Source organism: Crinia signifera, chromosome 6 (assembly GCF_055691185.1).
Source record: "Crinia signifera chromosome 6, ASM5569118v1, whole genome shotgun sequence".
NCBI lineage: Eukaryota > Metazoa > Chordata > Amphibia > Anura > Myobatrachidae > Crinia > Crinia signifera.
The window spans coordinates 3,635,768-3,643,862 of NC_139222.1; the positions used below are offsets into that span (position 1 = coordinate 3,635,768).

At 48.8% G+C, this 8,095-nt stretch overlaps 1 protein-coding gene across 1 annotated transcript in view; it reads right to left on the minus strand.

Annotated features, from left to right (window-relative positions):
- Nucleotides 1-8,095, minus strand: part of LOC146009853 (uncharacterized) — a 145,303-nt gene that overhangs the window by 128,901 nt on the left and 8,307 nt on the right. The window lies entirely within an intron of this gene.

Consider the following 8,095-nt stretch of genomic DNA (forward strand, 5'->3'; position numbering starts at 1 on the left):
TGTGAGGTGTAGCTAGCTCCTCCCATTAATGTACTGCAGCAGACACACTGTGATGTCACGCTGTGAGGTGTAGCTAGCTCCTCCCATTAATGTACTGCAGCAGACACACTGTGATGTCATGCTGTGAGGTGTAGCTAGCTCCTCCCATTAATGTACTGCAGCAGACACACTGTGATGTCACGCTGTGAGGTGTAGCTAGCTCCTCCCATTAATGTACTGCAGCAGACACACTGTGATGTCATGCTGTGAGGTGTAGCTAGCTCCTCCCATTAATTTACAGCAGCAGACACACTGTGATGTCACGCTGTGAGGTGTGGCAAGCTCCTCCCATTAATGTACTGCAGCAGACACACTGTGATGTCATGCTGTGAGGTGTGGCAGGCTCCTCCCATTAATGTACTGCAGCAGACACACTGTGATGTCATGCTGTGAGGTGTAGCTAGCTCCTCCCATTAATGTAGTGCAGCAGACACACTGTGATGTCACGCTGTGAGGTGTATCTAGCTCCTCCCAGCAGACACACTGTGATGTCACGCTGTGAGGTGTGCCAAGCTCCTCCCATTCATGTAACAAAGGAAGGACCATTACACTTTGCCCTGTGATATCAGAAGCTCCGTACCTGAGCAATGCTCTGTTCAGTGGGCGTATTACAGGTAGGGACATCCATTGGTTCTATCGCCACTGATGGCGGTACTGCAAACGGTCATCAATGCTTTTACCTATTGGTGGACAGCGCTTTTCTTTGACTGACTGGCCCATTAGCCAATCAGAACCTGGGGGTGGGAGGCCATAGTCAGACAGACAGGCCCTGATTTATCATTAGGCAGCTGCCAAGGGCGCAGGGATGTGTGGCAGCGCCATCACAAAGAGAAGGCGGTCTATGAAGAAGACATCCTTGTACTTACCGCAGGTGGTGGTTGTGTACGGGGCAGCGCGGGGTTCTGTGTGAGGTGAGATTAGCACTGTCCAGCCTATACAGTAAGGGTGGAGACCAAATAACTGAGACCAGACAATGGGGGTTATTCTGATTCACTCGGAAAGACACAGTCACTCTCTAATGGACGAAACCATGTGCACTGCAGGGGGGCAGATGTAACATGTGCAGAGGGAATTAGATTTGGGTGAGTTATATTGTTTCTGTGCAGGGTAAATACTGGCTGCTTTATTTTTACACTGCAATATAGATCTCAGTTTGAAGTAAAACCCCACCCAAATCTAACTCTCTCTGCACAAGTTACATCTGCCCCACCTGCGGTGCAATCACAGGGCACGGAAAGGGAAGGCTCTCTGGACGATTGTACCACCTGGAGCATGCCCGCCCCAAACGTCTGGGTACATGACCACACCCCCTACAGTTTTGGTACCACCTGGGGGATGCGGTCACTATGTCAACAAGCATTAGGTTGACACCACTAGGTCGACATGCATTAAGGTGGACATGACTCATGGTCGACATGCAGGAAGGTCGACATGATTGGGTGTTGACATGGGTTATGTCGACAGGGTCCTTTGTTTTTGTGCCGACAGGTGGTATTTTGACTGTCGACCTAATGCTTGTGTTGACCTAATGACCCTGTCGACCTACTTGCTGTCTACCCAATGATCTGGGGCGTGCCTGTGGCACCGTGTGGGTGTGTGACCACGCCCCCTACCATTCTGGGACCAGCTACCATCCGCCCAGCACCCCACCCGGTGTGCAGCCCGTATGGCCCATGCTGTATTATTGCTGGAACCAGGAGCGCTGCCACCTATTGGTGAATATGCGCGCCATTCTGAATATCCCCTATTTTCCTGCATTGTGCTCCGCTCCCTCCCTTCAACCTCTGGCTGCCCCCTTCCCCTGCAATTCACCCCCTTGGCTGCCAGTGGCCACCCATGTGTAAGGAAGGGGACAGGCCTGCAACCCCCCACCTCCTTCTCTCTCAACCTGAGATCCCACTGTTGGCCTGCAGGCCGCAAGCCCCCCCCCCTCCCCCTTATCTGTCCCTGGCACCTCCGGACTCCTTTACCTAACTCTCTGTATCCCGCTGTGGCAATGGTAGGAGACAGGTGCCCAGAGTGCACTGTACATTGAGTGGCGGGCAGCTGCACACACACTACCTGATGTTGTAAAAGTGTAAAAGATATTGTTCATTTTGGCCCTTCTGAGGTCCCGTATGTGGTTAGCAACACCCCCCCCCCCCCCCCCCCCGTCTCCTGAACGCAATGGTATGCCTGTTGACCTTAGTACAAATACTGAGAGTTTTTGTCAGTCTCAAAACCGCCGGTGCTACAATCAATCTGGAAACCGATGACGATAATTATCAGTCTGGGAACCGATAGTGTAGTACTTTGTCCTGGAAGCCGATGGTGGTACAATCAGTCTGGGAACCAATGGTGTGGTGGTTTGGCCTGGGAGCCGATGGTGATCCTGGCTGGCAATTCCTGGACAGAGCGCAGATAGCAGGAGAGGTACTGGCAGTAGGATATGCAGGAAGGTAGCTGCAGCAGGTCGCTGGGAACGCAGGTAGCAAGGCGCTAACTTTGGAGCCAAGATGCAGTCTCACTACAGGAAACATTTTTTGAAGGCAAAGGGGTAGACTTGGACAAACAGGTTTGCACTGCTGGAAATAGGCGTGAGTCACATGACAACTCTTAGAAGGCTGCGGATAGGAGCTTACAAGTCAGCTGACCCCAACTGTCATGGCAGCACCCATGCAATGTAGAATCATCGGGGAAAGCGGGGTGACAACGAGGGCAACTCAGGGGCATCATTCCTACTCCACCGCACCGGTAAGTGGCGCCTGCCTGCATCGGGGTTCATGATAGGGACATTAGAATTATATCCAGCCTCCTGGTGGTGAGAAAGCTTCCAATTAGTTCAGCCAACCAAGTCATTGGGTAGGCATCGAACTTCGAGACTTCATTCAATGTAACATGCCTACACCCGGTGAGATTTGGGCTATGCGATTTCCCATGAACTCCCCGGAGGCCAGAAACCACCGATGTCGACTATATTTACCTGAGGCAGCCTACGATTCTGTAATGATTTCCGCAAATTAAATGCTGTCAAAGTTTGATGCCTAGAAAACAAGTCCCCATCAACCTTCCCATTTTGAAGCCCCACAGACAGTATGCAGCGGCCTATCTGATGTGATAATCCACAGTCCAGAGTCTCACTTAGTCTACGCGAAGGGCTGGATTCCATCACAAATGCACTTCCAGCCGCCTAGCTCGAAACAGGCCGGGGGGGATGTTTGACAAGAACACTAGCATAGCGTTGGAAGGCTGATATATTTGCCCCAGTTTTCTTGTGTTATAAAACCCTAGGAACGTTGTTTCGGTTCAGTTGAGATCTGTTGGCTTTTAGGAAAAGTGAAACAAGGGTTCCTGGGGTATGGATGTGAGAAGACAGGCGGTCCCCGTCCACTAGGCCCAGCTCCAGCCTTGGGGTCTGTTGGCTTTACAGAGGCTAAAATAACATTTCTTCGTGGGAATAGAGGACAGATCTCAATTTCTGGGGGTGGGAAATAAGAATAACACCCCTTTCAGACAGAAAAAAAGACCCGGGAATTTCCCTGCTCTTGCCGTGTCGACCCGGGTTTTTCTTCTGTCTGAAAGGGTCAACACGAGTCTAAAGTTCCGGGACTTCGACCCAGGTATTTACCTGGGTTTTTCCCGGGTCTGTATTCCAAAAACCCGGGTCGCCGGCTGTCTGAAAGGAAACGACCCGGGTTTTTGGGATTATTACACATTGTTAGGCACTGATTGGCTCTCCTGGTGGGGTGCTGGCTGATTGGTTGTGAGGATAGGCTTCTCTGATTGGCTGGGAGGGCATGGCAATGGGGCTGGCCTCTGAGGTCATTAGGGAGCTGAAAAAAGGATAGCATGGCCCACTGGTAGAAGCAAGAGGTGAGAGCTGCTGGCAGTGAGGGGGGAGGAGGATATCAGCAGATGACTGGGACAGTCAAAGATGCCACAGTGTACTCAAACATTGCAAATATACTGACAGCCATGTGAGGTAACATGTACCTACCAGTATATAAAAACAATAAAACTGGTTTACAACATATCCTTGTGTCATGCCATGGTTAATGCAATGCAGTGAGCAGTCACCACCCACTTTTGATGACCTCATCTCTGTGTGCCTTTAAACTGTCCTTTTCTTATGACACACAGAGTTTTGCAGGAAAAATCTGGCTTCTGTGTGAAAGGGGTCGACACGGGAAATACCCAGGTTATTGCTCCTGTGTGAAAGGGGGTCAGCCCCTTGCTGCCTAAATTGTACCCGGGTTTTTGTATCCGGGAAATACCTGGGTTTTTGGGATTTTTCTGTCTGAAAGGGGTATTACTCTTCATATGGGGATATTATTAATCTAGGGCAGTGATTTTCAACCCGCGGCACATCACACAAGATTTAAAAATTGCCAAGGCACACCATCAGACCCCCACAGGGAGAAAACACATTAGCCACATGTCACGGACCTTCCGGTCGCTCCTCCAGATACGTCAATGTGAACAGCACCGGCCGTGACGTGGGGGGGGGGCACTTTGGACACACGGGTCACCTATATAAAAGGTCGCACCTAAACACACAGTACAATGAATAAAGAAGGTTGTAGCGTAGCCACATTCGGCGGGAATCCTAAGCAGCACATAAATATGGGAATTGGATAAAATATAATCAAAGCGCTGGGAGCAACTGGGATAGAATAGATAAAAAAAAATAAAGAACAATAAACAACATTAGAAGAAGAGTTTTTAGAGTAAAAGGAGAGAGATAAGGTAAGTATGCAATATCAATAAAATAAAAATTAATAAACAACGGCTTTTTTTATTTTTATTTTTTTATGTTTAAGCTCTTTTTTGAAAATGTGGCAAAGTCTTTTGCGAGTGTCTCCGAGACCTCTATGTACAATGGATAGCTGACTAGCCCTAGCTAAAATACCGTGACGGGATGCGGCTTTCTCTCCACGTTTGGAGTCCCGTGCGGCGGCTTCCGGCTTCAGCGCTCGTACTTCCGGTGACGGATGGCAGACGTGTCTAGCTCCTGGCTTTGCTGGCTCCCATAACACATAAATATGGGACTTATTTTTTTCTAAGACTACGTCAGAGCTTTAGTTACAAAAATGGTTTCAAAGATGATTAACTATATTTTAAGAAAACACACAGAGGAATACAATCTCCAACGAGAATAAATAGGAATAAAAATACAGAAGCCTTAACTTATAAGTTATTTATTAAGTATAGTACGTCTGCTGTGGGGGTTTCACAGATGAAGAAGATTGGCGCATTCCCGGCATGAATAGCCGTTTGCCAAAGCAATGGACATTGACTCTGGTGGGAGAAGTGGAGTTAAGCCCTGGACACATGCATCAAATTTTCCCGATTTTCGATTCGATTTCGCTAATAGAAACTAAATCAAATCGAATCCTAAACGAAATAGAATGTTTTTTGTGCCACTTTCGATCTGCATTCGATTCGATGCGCGCTCACGTTTTCACAAAATCGAACAGAAAAATCTACTGTGCAGCCAAGGAAATATCGAATTCGATCCAGTAAATTGAATGTGTACAATGTACCATGAATGTATATCAAATGTGATATCTAATGCAAAAGTACAGATCTAATGCCAAATCGAATGGGAAGATCTAATGCCAGATCTAATAGAAAATCGAATCGATGTGTGTGTGTACGGGGCTTTACACTTTGATACCCTCATCCCTCCCACCTTCCAGAGTTTTAACCATTTTCTTGCTAGACAATGGACACTGTAATGCAACCCCCTCCCCCAATACCCCTTTCACATTACAGCTAAAACATGGTAAATTGCTGATTTTAAATGGGTTTAAAACGTTTCTAGCTGTAATGTGAAAGGTCCAGAGAGAATTTACTGGTTTTAAAATACCTGTAATTCAAAACCTGTTATGCCCCTTTCAGACCGCACTTTGTAAACGGTATATTGCCGTTTTTTTACCGTTTTAAAACGGTAATCTGTGCGGTCTGAAAGGTGCAGATCCAATTAACCGGTTTGAAAATACAGTTTTTTCAAACCGGTTAAAATGCAGGGTCCTACCCGTTTCAGACCCGGTATTTTGGGCTCAAAATCGGGTCTGAAACGGTATTTAGGACCCAGCCAATGAGCTGGGTCCTAAATTCAGAGCAGCGAATATTTAATGAGCACTCATTAAATATTCGCAGCACTGGAACCGCCCCCCCGCGCATGTGTCGACCCCCCCCCACGCAGCGCGTGTGTCGACACCCGCCGTGCAGCCGGTGCCTTCGTTGTGGATCCCGGCAGTGAAGTATGGTCGGGGAAGCACTTATGAAAAAAAAACCTTTTTCAGAAAATGGCTGCCCCATAGGAAAACCTGGGGGGGGGGGGGGATTTGGGGGTATTAACCCCCGGGGGAGGCGCGCGCTGAAGACTGGCTTTGACCCTGTTTTTGGAAAGTTTTCAAAAACGGGTCTGCCAGTGTAAAAAAAAACGCACTTAAACGGTAATATACCGTTTAAGAGATGCGGTGTGAAAGGGGTTTTACCTGGCAGACCCGTTTTTGGAAACGTTTCCAAATACAGGGTCAAAGCCAGTTTTGCGGTCTGAAAGCAGCATTAGAAGCAGAGTCCTACCCGTTTCCAAGCCAATCCATTTGTAGTGTAAATAGCTCTGAAACGGTATTTACAAGTCATGAGCAGGTCACAGAGGGTGATAGGCTGTCTCCTGTAATGTGATGTCACCAGGCACAGGCAGGAAGTAATGAGCAGGTCACAGAGGGTGATAGGCTGTCTCCTGTAATGTGATGTCACCAGGCACAGGCAGGAAGTAATGAGCAGGTCACAGAGGGTGATAGGCTGTATCCTGTAATGTGATGTCACCAGGCACAGGCAGGAAGTAATGAGCAGGTCACAGAGGGTGATAGTCTGTCTCCTGTAATGTGATGTCACCAGGCACAGGCAGGAAGTAATGAGCAGGTCACAGAGGGTGATAGGCTGTCTCCTGTAATGTGATGTCACCAGGCACAGGCAGGAAGTAATGAGCTGGTCGCAGAGGGTGATAGGCTGTCTCCTGTAATGTGATGTCACCAGGCACAGGCAGGAAGTAATGAGCAGGTCACAGAGGGTGATAGTCTGTCTCCTGTAATGTGATGTCACCAGGCACAGGCAGGAAGTAATGAGCAGGTCACAGAGGGTGATAGTCTGTCTCCTGTAATGTGATGTCACCAGGCACAGGCAGGAAGTAATGAGCAGGTCACAGAGGGTGATAGGCTGTCTCCTGTAATGTGATGTCACCAGGCACAGGCAGGAAGTAATGAGCAGGTCACAGAGGGTGATAGGCTGTCTCCTGTAATGTGATGTCACCAGGCACAGGCAGGAAGTAATGAGCAGGTCACAGAGGGTGATAGGCTGTCTCCTGTAATGTGATGTCACCAGGCACAGGCAGGAAGTAATGAGCAGGTCACAGAGGGTGATAGGCTGTCTCCTGTAATGTGATGTCACCAGGCACAGGCAGGAAGTAATGAGCAGGTCACAGAGGGTGATAGGCTGTCTCCTGTAATGTGATGTCACCAGGCACAGGCAGGAAGTAATGAGCAGGTCACAGAGGGTGATAGGCTGTCTCCTGTAATGTGATGTCACCAGGCACAGGCAGGAAGTAATGAGCAGGTCACAGAGGGTGATAGGCTGTCTCCTGTAATGTGATGTCACCAGGCACAGGCAGGAAGTAATGAGCAGGTCACAGAGGGTGATAGGCTGTCTCCTGTAATGTGATGTCACCAGGCACAGGCAGGAAGTAATGAGCAGGTCACAGAGGGTGATAGGCTGTCTCCTGTAATGTGATGTCACCAGGCACAGGCAGGAAGTAATGAGCAGGTCACAGAGGGTGATAGGCTGTCTCCTGTAATGTGATGTCACCAGGCACAGGCAGGAAGTAATGAGCAGGTCACAGAGGGTGATAGGCTGTCTCCTGTAATGTGATGTCACCAGGCACAGGCAGGAAGTAATGAGCAGGTCACAGAGGGTGATAGGCTGTCTCCTGTAATGTGATGTCACCAGCACAGGCAGGAAGTAATGAGCAGGTCACAGAGGGTGATAGGCTGTCTCCTTTAGACGTCTCCTT